At 42.1% G+C, this 15,732-nt stretch overlaps 1 protein-coding gene across 9 annotated transcripts in view; it reads left to right on the forward strand.

Moving 5' to 3' along the window:
* Ripor2 (RHO family interacting cell polarization regulator 2) overlaps nt 1-15,732 on the forward strand; it is a 126,087-nt gene that overhangs the window by 32,060 nt on the left and 78,295 nt on the right. The window lies entirely within an intron of this gene.

The raw sequence follows: 15,732 nt of genomic DNA on the forward strand, positions 1-15,732 counted from the left end.
GAGAGAAAGAGAGAGAGAGAGAGGAAGGAAGGAAAAGAAAGCTTTAATGATGAGATATTTTTTTCTTTTTTTAGCTTTCAACTTTCACCCTTATTCCATTTAAGCCACTGAGCAACCCTGAGATGTAACATCAGTGGTACTGATTTCACAAATTAAGGAATAGGGCAAAAGGGTTGGTTTAGCTCGTCTGGGATCACAATGCAAATGTGTAGACCAGGCTGGGTTAGCTGAGGTATTCTGATTCCACATGGGGCCGCCCTGGGATGTCTACCATTTGGGCCTTGCAGCAGAAACACGGTTCAACGGGAGAGAGGAAGGGGTGATCTGTTCTGCCTGCCTTCCCTCTTTAGTCTCCAAAACACAGTCTCCCTGAAGCCCACGTTCACTGGGGGCTGGAGGAAGTGGGACATCTCCTCGGCCTCCTGGACTAGCGCACTCTGCTGGAGACTTTGTTTAGCATATGGCCCGCAGCCTCCAAAATGACCTAAGAAAGGTCAGGAACTGCTCCCTTTTCAGGCTCCCATGACATTCCAAAAAAAGTTTCCCCTTTGAATCTTGTCGTCATGATCTTTGGCTAAAATAGGACAGAAACGATACGTGGTGTTTCTTTTTCAAGGATTTTTTTTTTTCTTTTAGAACTTCAATGTGTGTTTCTTCACATTAAGATGTTTTCCAGATGTTTTTTTTTGTTGGTTTTTTTTTTGCGGGGGGGTTTACTCTCTGTTACAAAAATGACTCTTTCCTCAGTGATGGAAGAAAATAGCCAAAGCAAGAAAGAGGCTAAGGGGTTACATTAACAAGAAAAAAACATACTGCGGGCTGCGTAGTTTTTCATTGAGGGAACTAGTTTCACTCCTTTATGATCCAACTTGGGAAGAAATAAATCTGGCCAAGTCCTTCAGATAAGATTCTACATGAGGTAAAATAGCCCTCCCTTTCTTACCTCACTTTAGGTAAATCACGGGACCCTAACTGCAGGCACAGAGTCAAGGCCTTCTGAGCATAAGGGGAGTCTGAACCCAGTGTGATTTTTAAAGATAATACAAATTCTGAGTTATATATATGTGTGTGTACATATCTAATATTGCACATTGACATAAAACATCCTATTAAATCAGGCAATCCAAATAATATAATATAATGTAATAGCTATCATTTGATAGCATTTCTTATGTGCCAGGCACATGTATTGATTTACTGATTCTTCCTGATAAACTGAAGTAATTACTTTTATCATCTCCATTTTATAAGGTGAAAGGATTAATAAGAGGCAGAAGTCAGTTTTATAGCAAGGCCGTGCGGCATCAGCGTGCAGGCTGGGGCTGTGTATGAAAATACACAAAGACTCCAGATTCTCAGCCCCAGTTCCCACAGCAACGACCAGTCAGCAGCGCCGTTCTCCCACATAACTTGGCGGTGCGGCCGCCAGCTCTCCTGGCTTAACAGCTCAAATCTCAGACTGTCCACACAGCTGAGGTTCTCAGTTGATATAGAGACAATAATGAGGCTCTTTGGGACCCTGCTGTAATTAAGGGGAAGCTTTATCACATCATCCAGCCAAGAGCTTCATTACTCCAGCCAAGTGCACACCACATCTGAGGTGGGGAAATGGAATGAACACTTTTCCTCGAAGCAGTGCGGACTGAGAAACAATGCCCGGTCGGTAGCAAGCTTTCCTCTTTCCAGCAAACAGCTGTCCCCACCACTCAGTAGAGTCTGAATGATCCCACAGAAGGGGAGGGGAATGGGGAGCAAACAAACCTGAGGGGAAAAAAGGAATCGTTCCTTTTCTTTTATGAAGAGAATCACTGTCTTATCCATGCCCACATGGAAAGTATCTCTGGATCATTTTTGTCTTAATTACCGAATGTAGGAAAACAAGATCATAGTCAACTCATGTGGTTTTAATTTATGCATAAGAGAACCATACAGGATAATTACCCGCGGTTCAAGAAAAATGAATAATGTCAAATCTGGTTAATACACGCATGATTTACCCTTCTGTTTCGCTATCAGAAAAGATTTAAAGTGGTAACCAATCTAAATGATATGCAGAACTGCATTGGTTTGTAAAGCAGAAGTATTTTTTTCCCTGTGATTTGCATCACAAATAGAGTTCTCCGATTTGGACTGACTAGATTTGAATATAATTTCCAGAACAATAGCTGTGATTCACTGCTTAACTCATATTTGATCTCTTCCAGAAGTGCCCGTTTTTCAAATCAACGCAAGAGAAGTTATCTTCATGGGCCCTATGCTTGCCTGAGGATAATTTCTTTTATGAGGATAATTCCATGCGAATGATGATTATTTCCTTTATGTAGATGCATGGGGATTATAGAGTAATGATCATATTGCTAGTTCCCACATTGTCTCAACCACCACAGAACAGCAGCTTCCAAAAACTAAAACAAGCAGCTGGAAGAAATTACGGGGTGATTGGTGGTCCTTGGTGGGACTGAGCAGTAAATTTTGCTCTAAGCTTTCTTGTACCCCATTGTACTACATTCCGAAAGGGCAATGTAGTAAGTTATAATTTAAGAGATTGCTATTGGGAAGGTGGACGTAGGAAAATGTTTCCCTATCAAAACCTATAATAGGAGCATATGCTATAGGTGTGAATACATTGGAGGTTAAATTAAGCTGGCTGACCCATCTCCTAAAGATCTAAAAGTAGCCACCAAAGAAAATGCTATGGAGAGAAAAGAAACTTCTATATTTGGCTTTTAATCGCCCTTTTCATCAGATTTTCTTCAGCAATTGTTGGGGGTGCGTCCTCCACACTTTGTCCCAAGGGAGCCCAGCTTAGACAATGGATTTACAGCTTCTTAATCCTTCCCAACCATCACTGCCAGAATTTGCCACTTGAGATTTTAGGTTCTAGTGAAACTTTCCTTAACATAACCAAGCCAAGCATAGAACCCACAAAACTTTCATAATCTAGATAAAGCCATCTATCATTTTGTCCTCCACTTTGAGGATGGAGATGCTGTTAATAAGGGGCATCCCTTTAATCGAGTGCATATTTTGTGCCCAGCATTTAGCCTTTATGGGCTGGGGCTTGATATCTTTTATTCCTCACGAAGTGGAGTACCAGTATTATGATCCCCATCTCACAGAAGAAAACCCAAGTAGAGGAGACTTAATGCCAGCTGTGTGACTGGAAATGATTAACCACATACCATATAACTTCATGTGTTTACATGTATGAGCGTGCATGCTCAGCCTTCCAGATCCTGCTACTTTTTTGTTCTTACTTGCTCCTCTCAACTCCTATTAAAAGCACTACCTATGATAATCTCTATGATTCCATATAATTTAAAACCCTCTCCTAACTGAAATCATGACACAAGAAATTGTCTCAGTTGGAAAACGTTTGCTAGATCCATGTGTAAAGCTGAGGTCGCTTTGGTTTACTAAGACAAGTGCTCTGACTTCAACAGTTTCCTTGACTCTGGAAGTGCTAACAAAAACCTAGCTGCTGAGTTTGATACATGCTGTTTCCTGCTGCGAATATTAACTGTGGCACAGTAATCCAGAAGTCAGGTCTGGCAGGTAGCAGGAGGGCAGGAGTGTGGTGTCGGCTGTGTCCAGCCACCTGTCCATGCTGTGGCCCCTTTATACTAAATACCCTGGACAGAACAGTTGGGGCATCTGCTGTCAGGCTGCCACACCCACTCTGCTCACTCAGAAACAGTGGGCTCATCCTGCCAAATGATGTCTTTCTGATGCAGAAAAAAAATCCTATCCCTCCCGGGAACCAAAATCCCATCTTCTGTGAATGTGTGTTGCTTTTCAAAGGCATTGCTCGGTGCACGTTCTGAATTCCACTCATCCCGTGTTCTATTCTGAACGCCCACACTCAGTGTTCCTGCACCGTCAGTTCCAAGGTCTCTCCAAACAGCATGCTCATCCCGCATCACAGGAATCTGTGTTCAGAGTGCTGATTGTCTGGATAGCATTCACTGAAAATCTGACAAGTCATGCCATAAAAAGCAACTCCTGAAAATGCCTGCCTACTGACAGAATACCCTGGGCCTCCACCTTTTTTGTTACCAACTGGGTTTGGTTTGGGGGACTGGTTTTTGTTTGTTTGTTTGTTTGATGGTACTGGGGATTAAACCGAGCACCTTCACCCTAAAATGCATTCTTAGCCATTTTTGTTCTTTATTTTTTATTTCAAGATAGAGTCTAAATCACTAAATTTCCAAGGCTGGGCCAGAGCTTGTGATCCTCCAGTTTCCCAGACTGCTGGTGTGACGGGCGTGTGCCACCACGCCTGGCTTCAATTGCATTTTGTACATAGGAAGAACCAGGAATTGTTTTCTTACTCTCCAGATATGTGTTTTTTGGTCTCTGTAAAATAAGCCTCATGCAACCTTAAAGAGAACTAAGAAAGCACCACACAGTACTTACCACTGAGAGCCCCTTGCATTGGAAAACTCAGGAAAGCAACCTCCTTTGAATCTTTCTTCTCTGGGAGAAGCACAGGAAGTTCCAATCCAGACCTTATTAAACTGGAAAGGACACATCCTCGTTGCTAATAACAAGAAGAGGAAGGATTGCTTCCTCGTGGGTGCCCTGAGCACTTTCCATGCATCAATGTGCCTGACACTCACTCCCAGGAACCTGTGAGGTTGGTCCTTTTATTGTCCCCATTTTAAAGACGGGCAGTGGAGGTCAAGGACCCAGCCAGGGCCCTAGCACACAAGCCAAGCAGGAGGATTTCCTTTTGAGTGCAGTTTTGGAATAGAGAAGAGCAGATGACCTCAAGTTCCATCCTGATCTGTGGCCACTTCTGTCTTCCCAATAGTGGAACAGTTCTTTTAAATTGTAAGATCTTCAGAGATGTTTTTTGTATACCACTGAACAGGAGATACAGTTTTATCTTGTTTTTTTTGTTTTGTTGTTGTTTTGGTTTTTTAGACTTGCAAAGCCTTTTTCAAGTCTTTGAAAAAAAAACCCTTGTTTTTGTTGGAGGCAAGTGATTAAAAACATGAATGATTCACGGATTTTTTTAAACATGAGAAAGGGAAGCAAATGTACTGTGTGCATGGAGGAAAACTGAACTAGGAAGACCTTTTTTAATGTAATAGCTAATCCCACTCCAAGTCAACTAAGTCCCCTCCAAGTCCACTAAGTCCAAATCCCTGGAAATGAGGCTCAGATCATTACATTTTTGTAAAGCTCCCCGTGTGATTCTAACGTGCAGCCAGGTCTAAGTACCCTTGAAATAGACAGTGCATTACAGTAGGCTCTTTCTAGATGTTATTGTTGTATTGTATTGTATAGTTGTATCAAGGGCCAGATGCGACTGCAGAGGCTAGGACTCGGGATATTTATTCTAGTGTAGCGGATGTCTTCAAATAACCCCAAAGCTAGATCTTTGTAGTGGACATATCTTTGTGGATTTAACCACAAGAGAGTAAGGTGCAGGGCAGTGGTGGCAAACTGGCAGTGGTGGAGCTGTTATTGAACACTCTAAAAGGTTTGCCATCAGTGCTATGGGGCGTTGCTCCAGAACAGCAAAGATTACCCATTTCTTTTTGTTGAATCTAAACTGCTGCCATTATCATTATACTGTGTTACTAACCCTTAATGGATGTCACATAACAGAGAATGGCTAGGGGCCAAGGAAATAAAGGCAGGGAAAGTGACATTTAGATACCAGTGGATCTTCTCAAACCAAATGAGCACAGAATGTGTGTGGGGCCACAGGACATTGTGAGTACTGATGACCCTCCACTGCAGGTTGGAGGAAAGTCTCCTCCGTAAATGGGAAAAGGAATCTGGTAGAGTTCTGCTCTCTCAGCTAAGGGGCTATGGTGATGAATAGTAGTAAAAAGATGACATGTGGGAGGTAGAAACCCTGATTCTGGTTCAGGTTCTTCCAACTGTCTTGTTGAAAGAGTTGCTTCCAGGCCAGTTTCCTTGCCTATGAAACAGGAATGACGACAGCTGAGCCACCCAATTCACAGGGCTGCTGTCGGGATGTAGACCAATGTCAAAACATTCAGAAAAGTGCAGTGCAAACATGACTTACTGAGAATCTCCCTTGTTAGTAAAGGCATTTCTCTGAGGCCCCTGAATGATATTTAAGATGCAAACAGTTGTGTAGCCACCCAAAGATGAGCCTTTTTCTCTGTTCTTTTTGATCTCTCGTGGGTCGCCTACCCCTAGAAATACCTGGCACTAAATTCCTTGGAAACTCCATGTGGTGGGGAAAGCTTCTGTCAGTTGGCTTGAAAACCTAACTTCCCTCCATGGAGACTATTTCATGGCCTCATTTTTGCAGAAGCAGCTAATGTCACTAAGCTGGCAATTCCAATTTGCTCAAATTATGCATTGGTTTCTCCAAGTCCCACCAGCATGAGACCGTGTCCCCTGTTTATAGACAGTGTTCCAGAGCAGCCCCATAAGCCCTTCTCAGAGGACACAGGCAAAACTCAGAGGCTCCCTGGCAGACCAGCTCCCTTCCCTACTGGTCTATTCCACAACCAGGAGAGATAGTCCCTTTTTAGGGTTTCTGTGTTTTCCCAGGTGTGGACCCGAGGAAGGGGAAAATTGGGCACTTCTGGAAGTCATTAAGGCAAGTTAATTTGACCACTGATGTCACTTTTTGTTTGCTTTGAAGTTGGACAGGGTAGAATAATCAAGCTCAAAGGCCAGACCAATTCTCCTTCTTCTATAGAAAATAGACAAGTTTCCCTTCACTGTGACCTCATTTTTATCTGCAACAAATCTGAGGACAAGGATGTTTATATATTGCCTTCTCCCACACCCCTCGCTCCTATATTCACCGTGTTCGGATGGGCTCATAAGATGGACGCAGTTAAGAATTACTGGACCTGGGGCTACACACACCTGCTTTCAGCTGTGAGGATGCCTGAGAAGCTTTCAAGATCACCTACTTATATCAGCACTGGGCTGGTAGACACTCAGCAAATTACTCTTATGTCCAAACCAGCAGAGAAGCAGTGTGAATACCTCAATAACCGCCATCTAGGTGCAAAACTTGTCAAGAGTTTTCCATGTTGGCCTCAACTATCCCTTTGGTTACCGTGGCCCTCAAAGCACCTTGAAGCAAATCCAGACCTCACACCACCTCGCATACACACACTTCACTGTGCATCTCAAAAGTGGTGACATTTTCCCACATACCCCTACTGCCATCTCACGCCTAGCAAGATTGGCAACACTTCCTTCCTCTCATCCCATGTTGTAATCCTTCCTTCCCCACATCAGAATATTCCAGGGCCCTCAAAAAGGTCTTTGTAATTGGTTTGTCAATGTGATCAGAACAGGATACCCATCTCTTTTTACCTTGAATGAATTATTTGATTTGTAGGAGTCCCAGCCTTGGGAATACCTGTCTGATTCAATTTGCTCAGGCTTTCCAGAGAATCAGCAGCTCTCACTCTGTTTATAATTCCACCCAAGTGGTGGGTTGAGGATATAAGAACATGAGTGAAAACCACTTTCTCCCCAGTGAAACTGAGAAAAAAAAAAAGACAAAAGGCCAAAAGAAGGCAAAGCATCTTAGAGTGAGAGTTGAGCCCCAGAAAATAAAAGCTGGCCCTTTACACCACTCTGGGGTGACCTAGAGCAGGAGAGCCTTCTGTGATGACCTGGGAGGTGGCTTAGGTGAGGACTGGGTTAAAGACAGTGAGAGAGAAGGTGTTCGAGTGGGGCCTCAGGACCACAGGGGACTTTTCTTACAAACTCTCGATTTCCTGCTCTGTAGACATGGATGTGACTTCCATCTCAATGAACTGGCTTAGAACAATAAACTTGCAAAAGCCTCTCAGACACACAGTCCTCACCAGGTGAGGCCCACCTTGGTGGGTGGGAGGCGATCCTTGGGCACCTGGGCAGGGAGAGCATGGGACAGAGGCCGTGCCTTCTGCGCTCTGAGTCCACATAGCATAATGTGGCTTTGCACACATGCACTGATGGATCCTTTCGTCTTTGGTGTTGGAGATGTGCCGTATGTTGAATCCGGTGTCTGGTAATTATGCGCTTGTTCTTTCTTTACACTACATGGTACTTAAAGCTAAGGATTAGATGGACTTTTTGCTTGTTACGGCTTCAAATCCTTTGGACAAAGCAGGGGATAGGGAGAAATTATTTAAGACCCTTGATGTACAAGCAAAAGGAATGTGATTCTGCTTAGTTGATAAGCTAGGCACTTGCTGTACCTAACTACTTAGCATTCCGATGATACATAATTTGGTTTTGGCAACCAAAAATAACTCAGCAGATGTTATGCATGGGGCCACCTCTTGGTATGCAGTAGCAAGGACCAGTAATGAAGCCACTATGCCTATTATAGCTGCTTAATTTGCTAAAATTACTAGGCAGAGAACATGTGTATGGGCCTCTGGGAGACTACTCAGCTCTGAAACTGTTGGCATCTAACAGGGTTTACCATCTTCCTTCTCGGGCCCCACAATGAATGACCTTTGACACCAGATCGTTCTACAGTTAATTCATTTGTTATGTTTTCTTGACTATTTTTTGATTAGCTTTACTTTATTCATTAATAATTCACATGATTTCAAACAAATACAACAGATTTAGGAAGACCTAGGTAAAATTATCAGACAAATTTATTTCAAGATAGAGAAAAACATTTTTTAATTTAAAAAAAGAATTAAACGCAACAGATAAATTTTTCTCCTTCTTAATACACAATGACTGCAAAATGCCCACATGCACCTAGTCCATACCCTTAGTAGAAACATCTTCCTATTTGTATGGTGCAAACCAAAGTAAAAATATTAAGTTTGGCAGCAATGACACAAGCCTGTAATCCCAACATTCTGGAAGGCTGAGGCAGGAGAATTGCAAGTTCAAGTCCACCTTAAACCACTTAGTGACTTAACAAGACCCTGTCTCAGAATACAAAATGAGAAAGGGGTGTGGATGTAGCTCAGTGAGAAAGCTCTGGTTCAATCCCCAGTCCTTCAAAAAACTTAATTTAGCAAACATTTCTGTTTTATTAGACTGTAGAACAAACATAGCAGCTCACAGGTTTAAGTCACAGATTCAGTCAAAAACCAGTATCCCTTGATCAGTTATTAATGTTCGCAGTAGTTTGGTTTTAAAAGAAGTCTTCTTAAAAAAGGAGAGGAGGAGAAGGAGGAGAAGAAGAAGAAGAGGAAGAGGAAGAAGGTCTTCTTCCTACAGAGTTACATTTGTATAAGCGAATCATCCTGGTAGCCAGCAGTAAGCACCAGAAGTCAATGAGAATGCAACATCCCTTCCCGACTCCTAAAATTGTGTGGCTGGGCTGTGATCAGGAAAGTGAAACACATAATAAGGTCATGAAAGAAATTCCTGTTCACCAATGCAGCCACTGTGAATGATCAGAAGTTTCTGCCCACATGAGTTCTAGATGCTCCCCTCCCCTGGGTGAGCCCACACTTTCTTGAAGGTAGAAAGAAATATTTAGGGAGCTCTGGGGGCCAAAGCCCAGACACCAATCCGGAACCCTAGTTCTGTGTCTCCCGTTGCTCACCAGGCCCTCCCTTTCCAAAGCCCCTAGCAGCAGCACCACCCACCCTCGGGTATTATTTCCCAGTCTATAATAAGATGCCTGAATGCTAAGCATTTGAAGTGCTGCTTTTTTAAAGTGTTGTCATAACAACAGGAATAAAATGACGACTGTAACTCAAGCCGGGAAGGCTTGCCTTGGTCTGAAGTCCATCGTTGCACCTTTGTGCTGCAGGAGTTTAACTGTAACCTCCTAGCTCAAACAAAGGTCACAGTCGTATGACATTACAATAATCCAGTTAGCATTTTGGTTAGTGGTACTGATATATCCCTAACCCTTTTTTTTTGTTTTGTTTTTTTAGACAGAGTCTTGCTAGGTCTTTAAGTTGTCATGGCAGTGCTTGAACCTGTAATCCTCCTGCCTCAGCCTCCCAGAGTTCTAGAATTACAGGCATATACCACTGCACCTGGTTTGAATCAGTGTTTGTAATGCTATTTGTTATCACATAATTGCCACTCAATCCTCCATCAATTTGATTTCCTTTTTACGATGGCCAGAGAGAAATCAATTGGCCCTTTGAGAAAACATATTAGTTTGATTATGTGAGGTGTCTTTGAAAAGCTTTCATTGAAGATCATTTTTACCCCTTCTCTGACATGAAAAACACAGCATGTAGCTCACAACTCTCAATTCCGCTCTCTGCCTGACGCTCATGTCCACGACTGAGTACCGAGTTCATCATACGTGTTGGGTGAGGGCATCTGCATACATGTGTAATTACATCTCCTAGCACATTGGAGCACATTCTCCTAGAACCTCAGAGCCTTTTCGGCTTAAGGCTTCCAAAGACGCAGCCCAGTTCTAGTGAGAACAATAAAAAGTATGAGTGTATAAAAATGGTAATTTTAGTAAAATCAAGTAACAGTGGAAGAGAAGATGTCGGCATCATTTTGATGCTATTATATAGAAACCACCGTTGCCGTCAGCTAGAAATGAGTTGTCTGGCCCTAGGGATAACTGGCTGCAGCAGATTTGCCTGGAGGAGTTGATTTTCTCCTACCCTGCAGTGTTGTTTTTGAATCTGGTGATCAAAAACATGAGGTTTTGTGGTGGGTGTGTTTTCCTCTCAGCAGGATCAGTCAAGCTGTCTCTGAAGACTGTGTTCTCATAAGATGTTCCCCTTTTCAGACCCATGGGGTTTGCTGTTTTGTTTTGTTGGGTTTCTTTTTTTTTTTTTTAAGAAAAATAGGTATCTTTACTTATTTTTTCAAAGAGCCTCTTCCTTCACATATGTGCAAAATGCTTTTTCCTTCTAATTGCTTTGATGTGTAGCATGCCCCAAATGAAGGTCTACAAGTGTAGGGACTTTGCATTTTAAAATGAGTGATGACAACATTAGTCAAAATCAACTCAGCCCCTCGAGAGATTTAAGCGAGTTTTATGTCCTGAATCATTTCTCTTCTAATTATCGTGCGGCCAGCTGCTACTCCTTGCATTTATTTAATCCACCAGAATGGAAGAAGGAACAGAATTTTCATTTTCCCCAGGGCTTAAACAGTGTCAGTTATCTAGGAGTTCCTACAATTGACTGTCCCAATGAATAGATGTGCTATGAACGCTTCTTCTTTATTCTTCAAATGACTCAGCCAGACTCTTAATATAGCTTCCACGAACTGTGCTGTCATTTCTTTGAGAGGGAGTAAAAGAGAGAGGACAGGGAGAGCGGTAATGTCAAATTACTTCGGCTCTATGCATTTCCTCACCTGTTAAATGTGTACGGGTTTATAATGAGCACATTCTACCTCATTGCCAAAAGTGGGGTATTTCTTCAAATTTCAGATTCTAGTCAGCAGGAACGCCCATTACTCCACACTAAGCCCTTTGCTTGTTACCTCCTTTTCTTCTCAAAACAAACTTGATGACTTAAGGAATTATTATATTCATTTTATTGACCAGCAAGATGGGGGCTTAGAGTGAAACCAGGTCTACCTTGATTTCGGAGCCAGTTGTCTCTACCTTCCTAAGCCCCCAGCATGTTTCACAAGACAGCTGGTGCCCACCCTTGAGAAGGGTGCAGAGTGGCAAAGAGATGAGACACTCAGGAAAGTAATCATAGTGCACGATAGTCCCTAATTGTGTTAATTCCCAGTAGTAATTCAAAGGATTGCAGTTCACAAAACAAAGTCTTTTTGGCTGTTCTGCTCAAGAAATAATTGACTTTTCATAAGATTAAAGTGATGGATTATAACCTATTGACTAGAATCCATGAGTCCATATTGACAATAAACAACAAAAATGAATAAAAGAGCTTTAAAGGGGGAGCCTTTTTCACATAAGAAGAAATGATGGGGCTCAAAGAGTACCATTTTACCACCATCATGGTAATGACTGATTTGGACAAGAATCATTGATGAATGCTAAAGGTCCTGGGTTAAAGAAGCAAGATACCAGCTAGCCTCAAAGTACCCACTTACTAACTACCTATCAATCACAAAGGCAAAAGGTGACACTGGCCAACAACACCTTAACCCAGCAATCAAAGTTAACCTCACCAGGACGGGGACCACCCAGCTAACTGTACCTTTGTGGCCATGCCTTGAGAAGGTTAGCAGTACACTTAGGGGCATCTGTACTAAATGCACATAGCCTGAGTCTTACCATGAGAAAACAGCAGAAGCTGGGCATGGTGGTGCATGCCTATAATCTCAGCATTCTGGGAGGCTGAGTCAGGAGGATGGCAAGTTTGAGCTGAGCCCGAGCACTTAAAGACTTAGTGAGAGCTTGTCTAAAATAAAAAAGTATGAGGATGTTGCTCAGTGTAATGGGCCTGCGTTAAATCCCTGTACTGAAAATAAAATCAGAAAATCCAAATTAGGAATACTCTACAAACAGCTGGGCTGAATTCTGTTAAAATTTCAATGTCAAAGTCAAACAACAGCCAAAGAATTGTGCAGATAGAAGGAGACAAGAGACAGATAAGTCTGTGTGTGATTCTGGCTTGGCTCCTGGAGAAGGGTTGGCAGAGGCTGCATACAGAATCATTGGCTAATTGGTGGATTTGAGAGTGTGTACATAGATAGTAGCATTGTATTAATGTTACGTGTCCTGACACTGACCACTGGGCAATGAATGTGTAAGTGAACGCCTGTGTTCTTGGGAAATACACGGTGAAGTATTTAAGAATGAAGTTGCATCACGTCTGCAAATCAGTCAATGGGGAGGAGGAAGTATAAGGAATTATGTTTATACAAACTGCTCTCAAAGGACTCGGGAGAAATAATGTGTGAGTATGTGGAGGGGGAAAGACAAAGGAAAATGTGGCAGATGGCACAAAAGACAACTCTAGAGGAAGGTAGATGAGAGCTTTTTATGTTCTGCTTACCATTTTTCTGTAAGCTTCAAATTATTTAAAATAAAAAAATTTTAATTGACTTGTTTTTGAGACAGGGCCTCACTATGTAGTTCAAACTGGCCTTGAACTGACTGTGTAGTCTGGGCTCGCCTTAAACACACAGCAATCCTCCTGCCTCAACCTTCTGAGAGCTGGGTTTATAGGCATGCACTACCACACCCAGCTAAATTGACTTTTGAACTCTGTTTAAAAAGTATGTATCAGCCAGTGTAGTTCCATCATCTAAAAATTGTCGTCTTCAAAAAGATAATGATTCTGGCTTCTCCACCATTCACCTCATTAGCTCATATTCTTTGTTTCTTTATTTGCTTTTCTTTGAGACAGGGTCTTGCTCTGTAGTTCAGGCTGGCCTCAAACTCAGGAATATCCTGTCTCAGCCTCCCAAGTGCTTGCTAGGATTATAGGCATGCGCCACCATGCCTGGCTGGCTCACATTCTCTATTCCAGATGTGGGTAAAACGTTGTCCTCTTTCCAAAACATCCTGCCTGTTCCTGTCTCTTCCGAGAAAACTTCTCCTGGTTCTAAGTTATTTTTAATGTCTAGCTTTATTAAGACTTACCTCCAGGCTTTGCACATATTATCTCATTGATACCTAGCTAAAATCATCCAAATTCTTAGGTTTTTTAGACAAATGAGGAAACTAGGATTCGGAGAAGTTAAAGAGTGTGTGTGAGTTAAAGCAGCTATGAACTGCAGGCACCAAATCAGGCCCACATTCATCCTGCTCCAGAATCTGCACCCCTATCCCCCTGCTCTGCTGCTTTCCTTGGAGCAGGAAGAAATAGGTAGCGCTCAATATTTTTCTTCACACTCTCTCTCCCATCTGTTTTCTGTGCAGTCAGATTCGCTTCTCCAGTTAAATGTTTGCATTTTTAAAACACCCCTCATCCTTAGGTTCTGCTTGGATCTTGGACCACACAGCACCATGCCAGTATTCCATATATGCTACTTATTTAATAGGTATCCATTAACAGAGTCTTTAAAATGTGGTAATGTCATCCATACCCATTTCCAAAGATTCAGAAAATTAGTTTCTTTTTTCCCCTCCTCCTCCTCCTCCTCCTCCTCCTTCTTTTTCTTTGTTGGAGATGGAACCCAGGCCCTTGAGCATTCTGGGAAAGGATTCTATCGCTGAGCTAAACTCCCAATCCCTGAAAATTAGTTTTTCTTTTTCTTTCTTCCTTTGTTTCTGTCAAGTCAGTTAAAAACAAATCTTCATTGCAGCCATTTTTGTGTTTCTTGGGTGCTTCGCCTTGTGTAAAATTCATCCTTGCTTTCTTGTGTTCTTAAGCAGGAGTCTTGCCAACTATAAGATGGTAAGTTAGTCTAGAAAAGACCCAGCTGGTCCTGTGACTGTAAGACAGGATGATGCTTTCATCTTGGCTGATAGTTAGGGAGGAATTACTACCTTTATTCCACGGATGCAGACTGCCAATAGAACTAACAGGCCAGTCTGAAACCCGACCTGGGTTCTTCCATCCCCTCGCTGAGTTGTTGGGTTGTTCTATAACTTTGTTTACCCATCTCTATCACTTGTCTTAATCAGTCAGTGCAGTGTGCCCTGCATGCGTTTACTATTTGGTTAGCAAACAATGCTGATATCTGAGAAGCAAATACTAGCATTGCCTTGCCTTGTTTTCAAGCAGCCATATATTTTTTAAAAAGGCAATGGCTTAAATATATCTACTCTACCAAAAAAAAAAAAATTAGTCAACTGTTCTGTAACAGGAACCTTGTAACCATATAATAAGCACCTATTTTTAGGGTTCATCTCAAATAATGATTTAGCATAGCAAGCTGTTTACGCCAGGCCCACACGCTTCTTGCAGACAATGGAATTGTACTTCTGCTCTTGACCAAGATGTGGGGGAGCATGAACAGGATGCACAGTTGGGAAAGGGTAAAGGAGGAACTCAAGTCAAGCATGAAGAAATGACTCAGAAAGTGCTGCAGGCCTGTGTCCTGCATCCCTGTGGCCTCACTGGGACAAAGCTTTTAACTCTCTGGTGGCTTCTGAAACATTGTGTTTTTTCCTTTTCCAAGTCTTGATTCCTTGGCATTTTTCTCTTGCAGAAGGAATGAGTTTTTCTGGAAATCAATAGTGATTTTAAAAAAACAGCTTTATTGATATAAAATTCACATATTATAAAACATACTCACCCTAGGTACCCAGTTTCCATTTTTGTGGACTTATGCAGCTGTGCAACCATCACCTCAATAGTTTTAGAAGGCACTCATCACACCCCAAAAGTTCTCTCCTCTTTTCACACTCCCATCCCTCACCTCATCCCTGACAACTCTTGGTTTATGAGTTCACACTTTGCCCCCATGAGAAGGTTTTTGGGGCACACTAAGATACCCTTCCTCATGCCGCTCAGAAATCTCAGATGTTTCATGATTTCTATCATCATGAAGGATCTTACAATTGCCTGTTTATGTACTTCGTTTGACTGAGGATTTGGATAAACTAAAAAAGAAAACACAGTAAGGGTTAAGGCAATATTACCCAGCAGTTTCCTTGCTTTTTCTTCCATGATGTTTGAGGACTTACTGCTCCCGTTTCCCAGAGCAAAGCCCTGGCCACATCCTTGCAGGGATTTCCTTTACATTTGGCCAAACCTGTCATATCTTAAAATCAGAAATAAAAAAGCATACTTAATGTAGACTGGTTGGTCCTCCTTTTATTAGCCAAAGCAGCACATAGAACTTGGGGTCAACTTGAGTTTCCTTTTAAAGATAGTTTAAGAAAAAAAAAGCTAATATATAAACCATGTAGCATAGCTAAAAAAAAAAAAAAAAAAAAAAAAAAACCCCAGAAAAACA

The sequence above is a fragment of the Fukomys damarensis genome, unplaced genomic scaffold (assembly GCF_012274545.1).
Source record: "Fukomys damarensis isolate Sample0158 unplaced genomic scaffold, DMR_v1.0_HiC HiC_scaffold_10, whole genome shotgun sequence".
NCBI classification, from domain to species: domain Eukaryota; kingdom Metazoa; phylum Chordata; class Mammalia; order Rodentia; family Bathyergidae; genus Fukomys; species Fukomys damarensis.